The sequence below is a fragment of the Castanea sativa genome, chromosome 11 (genome assembly GCF_040712315.1).
Source record: "Castanea sativa cultivar Marrone di Chiusa Pesio chromosome 11, ASM4071231v1".
Lineage (NCBI taxonomy): Eukaryota > Viridiplantae > Streptophyta > Magnoliopsida > Fagales > Fagaceae > Castanea > Castanea sativa.
Genome location: NC_134023.1, coordinates 10,631,624 through 10,646,277, shown reverse-complemented (window position 1 = coordinate 10,646,277; position 14,654 = coordinate 10,631,624). Strand labels below are relative to the sequence as shown.

Sequence of the window (14,654 nt, the reverse complement as noted above, 5' to 3'; positions counted from 1 at the left end):
AAATCATGTGCCTCCAAAATTTACGCGAATATTCCAAACACCAAACATTTAACCAAAAACTCCAATGTTTCAAAATTTGCAACCTCAACAAAATTCTTTGGCTAACAAACTTAAAAAGCCCAACCTCTAATAGATTTAACTACTACTTCCTTAGAACAACTAGACCGAATCACCAACCAATAATAATGCGAGTCTCCCAATTCAGCATATAACTCCAATCTCCACCAAGAAGACAATCTCCATTCCCAAAGTGTAGCTAATTTATCTATAAAACTGTTGGAGAGTGGAATGAGCTAAAGCCCAGTAAGTAGCATAATTAATGGGGGTGGGGAGAATACAAGTTCATGATAATGAGCATTTTACAAACATGTTATAATTTTGGGGATTTCCATTTGAATTCAGCAAATTAAATTTCCTTAATATCATGACAAGAATGATAGATATATTGTAGCACCAAGCTTCCCAAGGTTACTATGAAACTACATATTAGTCAATGTGAGCCATAACTATATCCAATACCATATCAAAACCAAAAACCTCATCCAAAGTCACATGACAAGGTCGTCACGCAGACAGGGTCGTCACGCAAACGGGGTCGTCACATAAACGGGGTAATCACCAATATCATGGCACAATGACAAATCCCCATCAAAAGCTCACAAGTTAATGTATTTGAAACATACAATTCACTTCCAAGTAGTTTCATAAAATATCTCAAGGTCCTTAAAACCATTTTTTGTCACAAGTATTTTGCATAAATTTTCCAAATAATACAAGCTAAGATAAAGAATCTTTCGAATTTGCAAATAATGCAATAAATTCATAAATCCATTCCCAAGAATTTTATAAAAGATGCTTATCTTTTTCAAGCTAACAAATCATGCATTTTCCCATTTGCATTACCAAATATGATGCACTTTTCACAAATAATCACATACATTAAAGTTACAACATAAAGCTTCCTAGGAAAACATAGTTTCCATAAACAATTTCCCAAAATGTGTTTAACCCAAAAACAATGCTTTATGCAACATGGTTATTTTCCAAAAATCCCATTAAAAAGTTACTTACCTCAGCAGTCCAATCCAAATTTACCTCAACCGGGCACCGCATTCAACCAATCAAGTTACTAGTTTCATCACCAAGTACCTTGGAACCTAGAAACACGAGTATCAAGCCTATTAATAACAGGGCTTACTACAAAATTACACCATCAAATTTGTCTCCATAAATCGGAAAGGATTTCCTCAAAAATCAAACCTAAGGCCTTAAAGCCTAGCTTGACCATCCTAAGACAAGCACCCCTACCCAAAAGGGAATCAAACAAGCATACAAGAAACTCATAGGACTACAACACAACCAAAGCCTTTAATTTTCCTTCCGCAAACAATGTGCATTACCAATCCATGATAAAATTAGCCAAAGTAAAACATTTGTCAAAGAAAGCACATATGAACTTACAAGCTAAACCACACCACAAAAGCTTGGAGTAAATTCCTTAAAGTCTCAGCATCCTAATCACACTTTCAGATAACTTCCAACAGGTCAGCCCTTTTTATAAAATTCGTTTGGTCCACTTTAGTGTTATCTAAAACGCTTGAAATTAAATAGGGAGAAGCCTTTATGTGTCTAGTATGTACCACCAAAAATTCAGCTCAAAACGATTTTTCTATAATTTATTTAAAATCATGTATTGCAGTTGACTCAAATCTGTCAGGGACAGATTTACAGTCCCAGAAGAAAATTACTATAATTTTAATACTATTCCAAAAGCTTTGAGACTTGATTAACCTTAAAAGCTACATGTGTTAACACACATAAACAACTAGGATTACAACCCATAACCTAACATAACAACCATCACAACACAAGTTCAGAAATTCAATCCTATAACTCATATAGGCAATTCATCAAACACTTGCTAAGCAAAAAACACATGCTCACAATTACTTGCACAAATATATAGTTAAAATCACAGTCACAACCACATATGCTAAAGACATCTCAAAATGCAAGGAAACCCTCTTTCAAAAATTAACCCCAATCTCCCATATAAATCAAGAACCCAATTGATTTCTCAAGAAACCCAACTCACATGGTTGCCAAACAATAAATCCATTTCACCAAATTAAATTAAAACCTCCAATCAACTCTTAAATGTCCCAAAAAACACAACAAAACAACCCCTAAAACAAAGCCCACACAACAAGGAGCAATCTTAACAATATATGATAAAAACCCAAAGATATTAGAAGGTCGGTCATGGAGATTTTACCTTACATTCATGTTGGGAGAAGACAAACCATGGAGAAGAGTTTGATGACCGAAATTTTAGAAGCTAACTGAGAGACCAAGAGGGAGGAGAGATTCAGGAGAGAGAGGTGGAGGGATTTGTGTGTTAGTGTTTGTGTTTTGAGTGTGAAAGAATAGGGGCGGCCGGTCAAGAGGGAGAGAGATATTTATGAGTATGTGTGATTGAGAATAAGTGGGTGGGTGGGGGTGTCACGTGTGGGTCTAAAATCTGACCCATCTCTCTCTCTCTCTCTCTTGGTGGGGTAACAGTTGGGGTGTTAGAGCAACCACATCAATTCTTTCATTTTACACATCTATTTTTACACCAAAACCTACATTTCTATTTTACACATCCAATTTTACAAAACACCCACATCAGTTCATCTATTCTACACATCTTTTAATTAAATAATCAATTTCCTCACATTTTTTATTATTTCTCTAACTACCCGGATATATATTCGCGCCTCTCTCTCTCTCTCTCTCTCTCTCTCTCTCCCCATTTCTGTTTGTCGCTCTTCCTCTCTATACCCATCTCTCCCTTGAAAAAATCTCCCTCTCCCCTAAAAACCTCTCCCTCTCGTTCAACTCTCCCGAGCTCTGATCTGCTCCGATCCACGAGCTCTGATCCGAGCTCCGATCCACGATCCACAAGCCACAAGCTCCGATCCACGATCCACGAGCTCCGATCCAATCAAGCATCGATCAAGTACCGATCGTGTATCTCTATTTTTTTTTTTTGAGCAAGTGTATCTCTATGTTGATTCTCTGTGTTGATTTGTCTGTGTGGATGTGTTTGTATGTGGGTGTGTTTGTGTGCATCTGAGGAAAAAGAAGAAGATGAGCAATTAACTAGGTTTGTTGAACATGGAGAAGAGAGAGAAAAAAGGAGCGAATGGAAATTAATAAAATAATGGATAAACGAGCTACAGTAACCGTGTAAATATACACGGTTACTGTAGCTCGTGGATGGATCTGCACACTTTTGCATATTTTTACACCCACTAATGTGGGTGTTTTTTTGCTCAAAATATGTAAAATTGGTAGTTTTTTTTTATTTATTTTTTTTTATAGAAGGACTGATGTGGTTGCTTTTACATGTTATCCTTTCTTTCATTTTTCCATGTGTTGTGGTCATGTAGCAAAGTTAGCTACAACCTTTTTGTCTTGGCCTACTACATTTGTGCTAAGTGCGCAGAAACTTTTCGAATTCATAATCAGTGTAGTCAGCCTATTTTATGCTCAAAATAAATGTTGAATTGAAAAGAACATTGATGTTTATGAGTTTTAACAAGTGAATTTCTATAAGAAAAATAAGTGTATTGATCTTTTCAATAGTTTCTTCATACCTTGGGATTAAAATATTTGTTTGTTTTTTATTAGGTTGAAGTGTGCTGTTTACTTTGTAAGCCTTTCATTTTACAGAAGAAAGCCCCTTCATGGAAAAGAGGAAAAAGAAGGCCTAATTTTTTCTACACAGGGTAATGAAAAATCTTCAAAGTGCCATTGAAAAGGCGCATACTAATTTGTTTCAGTACATAAAATGGAGAGGATCTATTCCATTGGGAAGAGCTTAAACGTAGTTTTTGAAAAATAAAAATAAAAATACAAGGACAAAACAAAATTGGCTTGAATTTTTGTTGCGTCAAAATGATTAGATATGGTTCTATTTGTTCTTTAATTTTTCACGCTTGAAGCCAAGGAGATTTCGCTCAAATGGCACCTCTTCTCCCACAGATGTGCAAAAGAGACAGGCCCTTGCTTATTTTTTTAAAGGAGCAAAATACATCTATTTGGGGTGGGTTTTGGGCTTGATTCTTACTGTTAATAAAGAGAGATAATTTAACCTTTAATTTTATCATAATTTCTTTCAATGTCTATTGTGTTAGTTTTTTACTACCCCCTTTTCCCTACTTCTTGAGAGTGATCATTGATTTTAATTGTTAACTTTGTTATAGCGCATGGTCTAGACTTGAGAAAATCGCCAAATGGGGTGTTATAGCTGAAACACTACACAAGACATGCAATTCATAATTAGATTTAAGTAATATATCAAACCTTAATTGAGATAATGCATTTAGAAGGTAAGACGGGTTGCCATTAAATTCTCTAGATTGGACCATTCAAGGGCACCGATATTTTATGGATCAAATTCTGAAATAACTAATGGGTAAGGAAACTTCAACAATGACATTGAGCTTGAGCCATGGCTTGATAAGATACAGGAGAATTTCACTACTTCCATGGCTAGTACGATTGTTGTCCAGTGGTCTTTTCTCAAAAACCACGACTACCGCAAGTTTTGGTCTGTTCTCAAAGCAAACCCACCAAAGGGAACCACCATTTACAAAATGCAGACAACAGTTACAAAATAGCATGTAAAAAATATCACTTTTTCAATCCTACCTATTTCACCTCCAAACAAACACACCCTAAATGATTATCCTATATAGTTGTTTCACTAGGAATAGACATTTCAATTGTTTTTGCATAAACTTTAAAAAATCAAGGTCAAGCTTGAAAAGAAGTCCACACTTGTCAGCCTAAACTTCAAAAGTCAATATCAAGTTAGAAAAGCCTGACTTCTCATAATTTATTTATTTTCCTAACATTATTTAATAGTAAAGGACATGACTCTTTTAATTTCATTATTAAGACTAAAACATGGTGACTTTCAACTTCAAGGTCCAGTTACACATCCACACCATCAAAGACATAGGATTGGATCTGTGCTCTGGTGTTGCTGAGTTTGCAAAAAGCATCAGCAGCTTTGTCCAACAAGGTCCTGTATTGAATAGAAGTCACAACAGTAACAAACATATTATCCTGAAAAAATATATATATAATATATATATATATATATATATATATATATGTGCGTGTGCATGAGCGCGTGCGCATGTGTATGCATGCGCTTTACTACTTTTAACTTAAAAAATAGAAATAGAAAGTACCAAATCAATTCTTCAGTCACTCGTGATTTGACAACAATTAAACAAAATACATCTCCAGACAAACATTTCTTGCAAATCTGTATGATGCTAACAACATTTATACTGAGACAAATTTATTGTTTTACTCTCTCTGATTGATACAAAATAGAAAAATTATTGTAAAATGCAAATTTAAAATGTTACCTTCTCTTCCCATATAATTTCCAAAGTATATGATTCTTTTTTTCACACTATTACTAATTCAAAAAAATTAAATCCCTCTAGGACCCAATGATACTAGTTTACAAGCATGTTCCAGAAAAATTCCTAAGAAGAAAAACAAAATGAGAAATTAAGGGGAAAAGAATGCAACAAACCTTTTTTCTTTGTTTCACATAAAAAATCCAACTGCTGCACACGCAATCAAACTTCCCAAGAGCTGTTCTTTATATTCAATTTAACAGAATTTGGAATAAGAAAAGAATTTCGATTTTCTTTCTTTCTTTTTTTTTTTTTTTTTGGTTGAATTTTTTGACGTTTTAGAACTAAAAAACCATAATAAAAAAGTTCCTGAAACAAATGGTAGGCTAATTAAAGGTGACTAACAATTTGTGGAAACCGAAACAGCAAAAATCACTAGGAACATAATCTCAATTCATTAACTTTCTAAGCTTTCCCCACAACTAATATGTACTTTAGAACCTTACTGATAGCCTCCTCTCAACATGTAAAAATGTAAAGAGGTAGCTGCTCTTTTAAATTTTGTTTCTTACATTTTACCCCAGTTTCATTCAAGAATCATTATTTACAAACAATCATCAAATCCTAAACCTTAAACTATTGCTAAAAGCCTAAAACCCTTAGGTCAAAGGACTCCTGATATTAACAAAAATATCTTAAAAGAGGGAGAGAATAGGAAGATTTAGGATCAAGAACAGACCAGCATAATGCCATCTCTAGTGGTAATCGAAACAATATCAGCACATGAAACTACCCCTGAACAAGCCTTTTCAAGCTCCTCCTCAATGAAATCAATTTGCTCAAAATCCCTCAAGTTCTAAAATGGTTTATATTACCATTCTTGTCATTCAAAAGGACAGAAGTATCACAGCCCTAATCAAGAAAATCCCACAAAACATTAAGGCCAACAAATTAATATCTAAAAATAAATGGCAAGATTAAATTGGAATAACAAATCGATACTCCAAAAAATAAGAACATACAAATTTTTACCATCACCTAGTCATGGAATGTTGGCCAGTGCTCTAAAATATGAATGAATGCTGTCCCTCTGTCCTTTTAAAGACATAGAAAGGGCCACCAGCCTATGATGTAAAGTATATAGTAGTTTACATCAAAGCACTCCAATAAAAAGACTTACTAAGAGCGGTTCTTTATTGACAGTTTAAATGAATTTGGAATAAGAAAAGTATTTCATTTTTGTTTTTTGAATTTTTGACGTTTTAGACCTGAAAAGCCATAACCAAAAAGTTCTTGAAACAACAAGTAAGATGTATGTAACAATTTGTGGAAACCAACACATCCCCACAGTCAATATGTACCTTAGAATCTTATAGATAGAGCCCTCAGCATATAAAATGCAATGAGATGCCAACTCTTGTAAAATTTGTTTCTTACATTTTCCCCAAGTTTCATTTAAGCGTCATTATCCACAATCAATCATCAAATCCTAAACCTTACGCTGTTGTAAAAACCATTAGGTGAAAGGACCCTTAATATTAACAATGCATATCATAAAAGAGAGAGAGAGAGAGAACATATGAAAATTCAGGATAGAGAACAGACCAGCATAATGCCATCTCTAGTGGCAATAGAAACAATATCAGCACATGAAAGTACCCCCCGGCCAAGCCTTTTCAAGCTCCTCCTTGATGAAATCAATTTAATCAAAATCCCTCAAGGTCTGATTGGATATGGAATGATTTTTATCACCATTGCTGTCATCCAAAGGGACCAAAGAAATCACAACATTAATTGATCTGCAAGAATTGGAGTAAGCCCACACAAAATGATTACCAACATTTTTGAATTTGCAAGAAACTAAAAAAAAAAAAAAAATCCCAAGCACAGAAGCACCTTCAGAACCCAAGTACAGCCAATCAATATAAGGACAACTCCAAATGCTTCGAACATCCACTCGAGTTTAGTTTAGTCACCTGCAAACACACAATATCAGCCTTACACGTACGAAGCAAATATCGAATCTGAAGCTGCTTATCCAACCTATTTGAGCCTCTTGACATTCCAAGACAACAACTTTACACTCATTCAGAAACAAGCAGAGCCCTATGCCTAATAATACCTCTACGCCTTGCTGAGGTAGAGCCATAATTAATCGAGCTGAAAAGACCCCTCAGCTCTCGAATACCTTTCACTCCCGAACTACTCTTCAAATTTCGTGTGTTATGTTCCAAATCAGCCCTCCGCTTTAACTCAGCTTCAACAGCCAACAAAAAGTTAGTTGCTTGCTCTTCCAAACTCCCAAAAAATCATCAAACCCATTGAATCTACTTTGGAACCACTCTGAATGTAGTTCATGTCTCATTGTACCCTCAACACCCACTGCTTCCTGACCTTCCGAGGCCAAAGGAGAGAAACACCCTTCATTTGGAAGCTCAGCTTCCGAGACCCAATCCTCCACTACTACTACATCCCCTTCCATCTGAGCCACTGACGCTTCCTCATAATCTGACTGAATCAAAGCCAGCTGATTTCGCTCTTCCACAACCTCGGCAGCTTCACCCGATGGCAAAGAAATCTGAATCAAAGCCAGCTGACTGCCACCCTCCTCCCGTCTCGTAGTTCAAGGACCCATTGCTTCGAATTTACCCATTTCTTTATAACATTACTAGAATGCTCATGAAGGATTAATCGGAGATCTCTGTGCAGATTCTCCTCACCCTCTGCGATGGACATCGACCATTTAGAGTCTCAACAGACTCATCGGCGCCGATGAACTTAGTAGCAGCACCATCAGAGCCATGAAACACTTGGGCTTCAGTGGAGGTCGACCCATTCCAAGTCGCGTTGGGATCACTTTGAATCTGAAGAGGCTCGGCATCCGCTGTAGCGTGGAGACCATCGCAGTGCTCGTCGAGGCACACGGCACAAACATCGGCTTACCTGGGTGAGACTGATGGAGTGTGAGAATGTGCTATTTCGTCTCGCGAGGCGGAAGGGATGAAGAGACACCTTGATCAGTTTTGGGCCGCCACGCCGAAATGGGCTTTTGATTATAGTGTTCGGCTTCGAATGGGTTAAAAAGAATGGCCTTGGTGGGAATAGTACCTGTGGGCTGACTTAAAATCTAAATGAGATCTAGCATCATTCAAAAGTAAATGGGAGATTGTTTGAGCCGAACTTATTCAAATCCAAAGAAATCCTTAGATGAATTAAGTCTAATCTTATATCTGGAACATGTTATCATAAGATAACACTCACTTCGGTCAAAGTAAGAGCACATCATAATTTAAAAACACATCATAAATTATGATATGTTTGATTTTTTATGTGAATTTCATGTAAGAAAATAGAATAATGTTCATTCAAGTCAATATAATGCAAACAAAACTTTTTGAGTGAAGTTGAGTTTCTGAATCATCTTTTTGAAATTGAAACTATAAACATCCTAGATAGAGCAACAAATCAAAGATTCCAAGATACTACCATCATAATTACATCAAGTCCAGCCCAAGTTTTACACTTGACCATGCCGATGCCATTTTACTAGAAACGTAGTTGGCAATATATGACTAAAAGATATCACTTATATCCCTAGAAAATCATCTTTTTGGGGTGTAGGGTAAACCCCTCTCACCAAGAATGTTTCTTAAAAGTTACAGAAAGGCTTAAATTAGCAACCCAGTCAAAGTCATTGGTAGAAAAACAACTACTAGTGTCATATTGTCGTACATCAATTCCAGTTCATGGAAAATCAACCAGCTTTCAGTTTCAATTTGTTATTTTACCCATTTGGAGTCAAATTGTACACAAACATTATTTTTTGGTAAGTAAAAACTTTTTACAATTCCATACACAGGAAATAATTTTCAAATGCTCAACATGGATCCAACCAAAGGCTAATGACTACACACACGTTATTGAACATATCAAATGCATTAATAGGAAATGCCCTACCTTCTACTTCATTTCTAATTTTCCATTTTGTGAATTATCTAAAGCTAAACAATCTCTTAAGTAGAAGCATAAGATCTAATTAAACTTTAAGCTATAATTTTAATTACAAAGACACAAGCATTTAAATATTTCCCTAGTTCCATTGCTGCATGACCGTGACCCAAGTTGCATAATGGTATGTTCCCTAAGAGTCCAAATCTTCTGTCTCATTTTTTCTACTCCACTCTATACTCCACTAATAAAAACTAGCCACATATTTACCTAATTAATTAAATACTACCATTATGACTTATTATTTTTATTTTAAATACTAAATAAAATAAGATAAAACAAAACCCAAACACCTCCACTGCCACCACCACCAAACATGCCGGCACCGTCAGCCGTCGCCGTCGACTTCTCTAGTCATGGTAAAAACCATCACCCGATCTACACCATGCCGGACATCTCTCTGCCCCTCACGAACCAACATCACTCCACCAAAAACACCAACAGATCTAGAATCACCATCATTCAAAGCAAGACTTTGTTTTTCTCAAATCCAAATTTTTAGATCTCTCTAACTTTCTTGTCAAATTTTCAAATAATATGGAAATGTTGTTACTGAATGTGTTGGATTGTTCATGGATTTCAGATCTGTTGGGTTTATCTGGTGGTGGAGTGATGGTGGTTGGATATAACCCACGTATCAATTTCTTCAACCAGAAACAAAACTTGAACAAAGGCCATAACTTTATTGTGTAACTAGGAAAAGGGGAAAAAGTATTTAAAAAGAAAGCTACTGTACATCTGTAGCTTTATTGAGGAGAAAAAGGGATTTATGGGTGATGCGCAAATTGGAGTCTTCACTTCTTCTTCTTGTTTTTGTTTTGTGGGTTTGGTTTTCTTTGATTTGGACAGTTTTTTTTATCGCACCTGCACTTTTGCTATGTTCTTGGATTTATTTTTGGGTGGTAGCGTGACAGTGGTTTGGATTTGAAAATAGAGAGACGGTGGTTCAGTCCAAGCAAAGGCAGTTAGCCATGACCGGTGATGTTAATGGGGTCGGCACCGGTGGTTGTAGTGGTGGCCTGGTGGGAATGGGCTGGGGTTTTTATTTATTATTTATTTTAAGTAATTGAAATTAGGAAAGGTTTAATGGTATGAGACAATTAAATATGTTGACATGTAGTATATTTTTATTGGTGGAATATAGAGTGGACTAGGAAAAATAAGACAGAAGATTTGGACTCATTCCCTAAACCACATAATTAAGTTTGAAAATTGAAATAATAGGAAAATTAACAAAAATGAAACAAGTTTGAAGCAATTAAAATGTTACATAGAGAATTATTTGTGCATAATTGAAAAGTAGTGCCACAGAAACAAGTTAAATAGACAAAAAAATTGCAGGTCTTTCTCAATCTTTGAGATGATAGTTTGTGCAGGCAAGTCAAATCTAGATACATTTTATCAACAAACTATCTTTGAGACGATAGTTTGTGCGGGAAAAAAAATTACTTCAGTATAAAAATTCTAAATGAACAAATATTAGAAGTACTGCAAAATGAAATCAAATTCGAGGAATTCAAAAGTTGACTTATCTAGAATTCGAGGAATAAAAAAAAAAATACTCTAGCCTTATCTAGAATTTGAGTTTTTAAGAGTCAACTTTTAATGTGAAGAACTTGACCCGCTTAAACTCAAGCTCATACGAAAAAACGATTAGGAATTTAAAAACATCTTAACTTAGTTTTTTTCTCCATAGAACTCAAGTTTCACTTGATTTTCCAAAAACTCAAATTCCAAATGAGGCCATATAAAACTAAATAGCTAAAATTGTTTTTAAAATCAAAATACTAGAGATAAAAAGAGCCCAAGTGAGGGCAGTTACGTATATAATAATTTTAACTCCCAAAGCCCAATGAGCGAAGCCTCGTCGTATACCTGACGGATCAGCTTCCACGCGATTACCGAAAGTTCATACCACGGTTCCTCTCTCTCTCAAGAAGCTGGTTCATCTTCTTCCTCTGTTCCACAGGTAATCAAACCATCAATTTTATATACCTGACACAAAATTAAAAAGGATTATCTTAACCTCTATGGACCATCTAGTACAAATAGATGCCTAAACCAAAAGGAAAATAAAAAACAAAGGTTGAAAGTTGAAGTTCTACCTGCCAAGTATTTATCTGAAGAAAATCTTAACAAACCAGAAGAAATGGTCTCAAATTTCGCTGCCAATTAATCATTTGAACAGAATCTCACCAGACTAGCTGAAGGTCTTATTTTGCTGCTTTGTTTGGAGCTAAAGTAGTGGCATCTTGTCAACGAAAGAAGGATAAAAATTTCTGGAAAACGATATCATCAAATAAAATGTGATTTGGTAACGTCAATGACTAGTGTGTAAAACTTGGCTTTAAGTGATGTTAAAACAAAAACAATGAATATATCCATAGACTGTTTAAGCACTACTAGTGCCATACCACAATGACTGGGTTTTTTGTATTGCACGCTAAGTCCACAGTCCACACCTACTTTGATTTTCCATAAAGGCATGCATTATCAAATTGAAAACATAACTTGAGTTGGGTCAATTAATCATTTATCATATGTAGTAGGGGTAAAAATACTATTTTAGTCCTAAATTTGATCAATACTTATTTTTCATTCTTAAACTTCAATAATTTTTTATAAAAAACTTCTCTAAAAAAAAAACTTCAATAATTTTTTCATTTGTCCTTAAGCTATTTAAAAGTTCGTTTTTCATCCTTAAACTATTAAAAATGTTTTATTTCTATCTTTAAACTATGAAAAAGTTATATATATTTTTTCATCCCTAAACTATTGAAGATTTTCTTTTTCATCAATATTTTTATCACTAAACTATTGAAAAAACTATTTATTGAGTCTAAGGATGAAAAAAGAACTTTACAAAGTTTAAAGACGAAATATATAATTTTGATAAAATTCAAAAACCAAAGTAGTATTTTATTCTGTGTAATATGCCATAATCCAAATATGCCATTGGGGTAAAAGAGAAATGTACCGATATTCTTTAACCCTCCAAAAAATTACTAGTCTTTGTATTGCTGGAAGCCTGCACAATTTTTTTTTAGACATGATAAAATTCTTATTTTTTTTATTGAGTTATTGAGTTTGTTTCATATTAACCTGTCATTGGCTGAGTGATAATTGAGTTGTCATATTTATCCTAATATAAGGAAATAAGTGATGCTATTCTAAATAAAAAGAATGTATATGTATATGTATCTATAATTTTATGACGAGAAAGCTGTAAAAATTTTTAGTGTGAAATTCTTATTTTGCTATGGAATTAATTAATTTGTTTCGTACTAACTTGTCACTGGCTAGTGATAACATTCTTGATTTGCCCATGATTTATACATTGTTCTTACACAATTTTTCACAAGCTGTCATAAGCCCACCCAAGGAGAAGCCTAAAACATACAGACCCTATTAATATTGTAAGGCCCAAGTCTTCAATTAAAAGCCAACAAAGGGGCCACAATCATAGATTCTCGGCAGAAGCCCATAAAGGACTACAACTACAAAATGATCCAAAGAATCCACTCAACAAGGCAATGAACTAACATCCGTTGAAAAGTCGAAGCAAGCCCATATAAGGCCCAAGAAGGAAAAGCAAAGAAGATCAAGAGAGTATGATGAATTCAGCTTTAGACCAGCAGAATAGAAATTAGTTTGCTCTAAAATATTTATCATCATCTCATCCCTAAAAACTTCCAAAGAACTGAAAGTCCAATGAGTCAATAACATGCACCACTAAGTTTGTCCAATAAATCTTCTCAAAAAAAAAAAAAAAAAAGGTTCGTCCTATACAATTTGAATCAAGTTTACACTTTGAATTTGGGAGTTAGAGTTGAAGCACCTTGTATCTCAATTCACTCAAAGTGTCCGATTTAGAATAGCTTATTTAGACTTTTGCTAAACTTTTTTTTTTTTTTTTTTTAAAGTGTGCTAAAGTATATTGATACTTTGAAAAAATGAGAAAAAAGTTTTTTTTTTTTTAAAAGTAAGAAAAAGTTTTTTTTTTAAAAATGTGAGATTTCAAAAAACTGTACATAAAAGCTAAAAGTTAAAAGCTAAAAGCTTAGCTTATAAGTTCTAGCCAAATAGACACTAATGACTACTTGATAATTATGGTCCCTAGCTGTATACTTCATGTATACTTGAATGAATCTTTTCACAATTTAAATAAATTTTCCATTACTTATAATTTTTTTTGAAGTTTGCATATAAAGTGAGAAGTGTTGAAATTAAGTCTTTTAATGTTTTACATTTTCAAAGAATATGTTGGCAGTGAAGCTGTGAGAAAACAAGAACAAGTAGTGGTCTTGTTGATTAGAGCCATGAGAAAAGTTGAGGCCCCTCCCTTACGAATCCTCATTTTTGTCTAGTTTTGTTTTAGGTTTTCTGTTTAACACTTTGGACTGAAAATGTAAAATTTAGTTGGAATGACCAAAATAATATGGAATTTCCATAATCAATAGATATAGTCTGATACTTTCACTGTGACGAAATATTTGGTTGTTTGCATCAGTTTTGTGACCCAAATTTTTAGGACTAAGGGTTGATTGTTATTGAAATATTTTATGCTAAAGGAAGATGAATTCCTTTGGATATCAGTGTCTTTATTTGCCAAGAGTGTTGTAACTTGGTGGCATACCATGCTCTTCTTCGTTACGGAAACTAGGGTTCAAGTCCTACTTCTCCCATATTTATAACTATTAAATTATTAAAAAAAATAAGTTTCTTTATTTGTGTACTCCATCACTTATGTTCTTAGATGAAAACCAGCACTTCCTCTTCACATCATACTTGGATGGAAGCTGAGGTTGTGGGTTGATTCTCCACCGTGTGTGCATATTAAATTATTCATGCCTTTCCATGGCATTGTACCCCTATGTATAAAATTTTATTCCTTCTTAGTAATTGAAGGACTATCTCTATGTAGCCAAAATGATTGGCTTATGAGATCTTGGTATTCTGCTGAAAAATGAAGGTTGGCTAATATTTTATAGATATTGGGAATATATAGCAATGGGAGAGCATTTTGTTCAACTTTAAGAGCATCCACAATAAGAAATGCCATCCCATCTTATTTTATCATCACAAAAAACTACTTTATCAATTATACCATAACATTTTACAATACACCCAACATTCCAACTTTCATTTTTCCATTCCACTTATTAAAATAATATATACTACCTAATAAAATAATATAATCTAATCCCTCTACCACAGCAA

General features: G+C 34.3%; 1 protein-coding gene and 1 long non-coding RNA gene across 41 annotated transcripts in view; both read right to left on the bottom strand.

Annotated features, from left to right (window-relative positions):
* The window catches only part of LOC142615850 (receptor-like protein 6), a 61,663-nt gene that overhangs the window by 27,851 nt on the left and 19,158 nt on the right, over window positions 1-14,654 (bottom strand). Inside the window, exon 11 of one of the 39 annotated variants that reach the window (XM_075788757.1) lies at window positions 6,533-6,550. The exons of the other annotated variants lie outside the window; for them this stretch is intronic. The gene's annotated coding sequence lies outside the window, so the exon portion shown is untranslated. Of the gene's footprint in view, window positions 1-6,532; window positions 6,551-14,654 lie in introns of those variants that run through there. 39 annotated transcript variants of the gene reach the window in all.
* Window positions 4,456-8,488, bottom strand: LOC142615853 (uncharacterized). 2 transcript variants are annotated; one of them, XR_012840866.1, is made up of 3 exons: window positions 7,323-8,488; window positions 7,032-7,225; window positions 4,456-5,077 (listed from the first exon to the last, which is right to left on the bottom strand). It is a non-coding gene; the product is annotated as an uncharacterized LOC142615853 (long non-coding RNA). The 2 variants fall into 2 exon arrangements; XR_012840865.1 differs by lacking the exon at window positions 4,456-5,077 and adding an exon at window positions 5,098-6,338.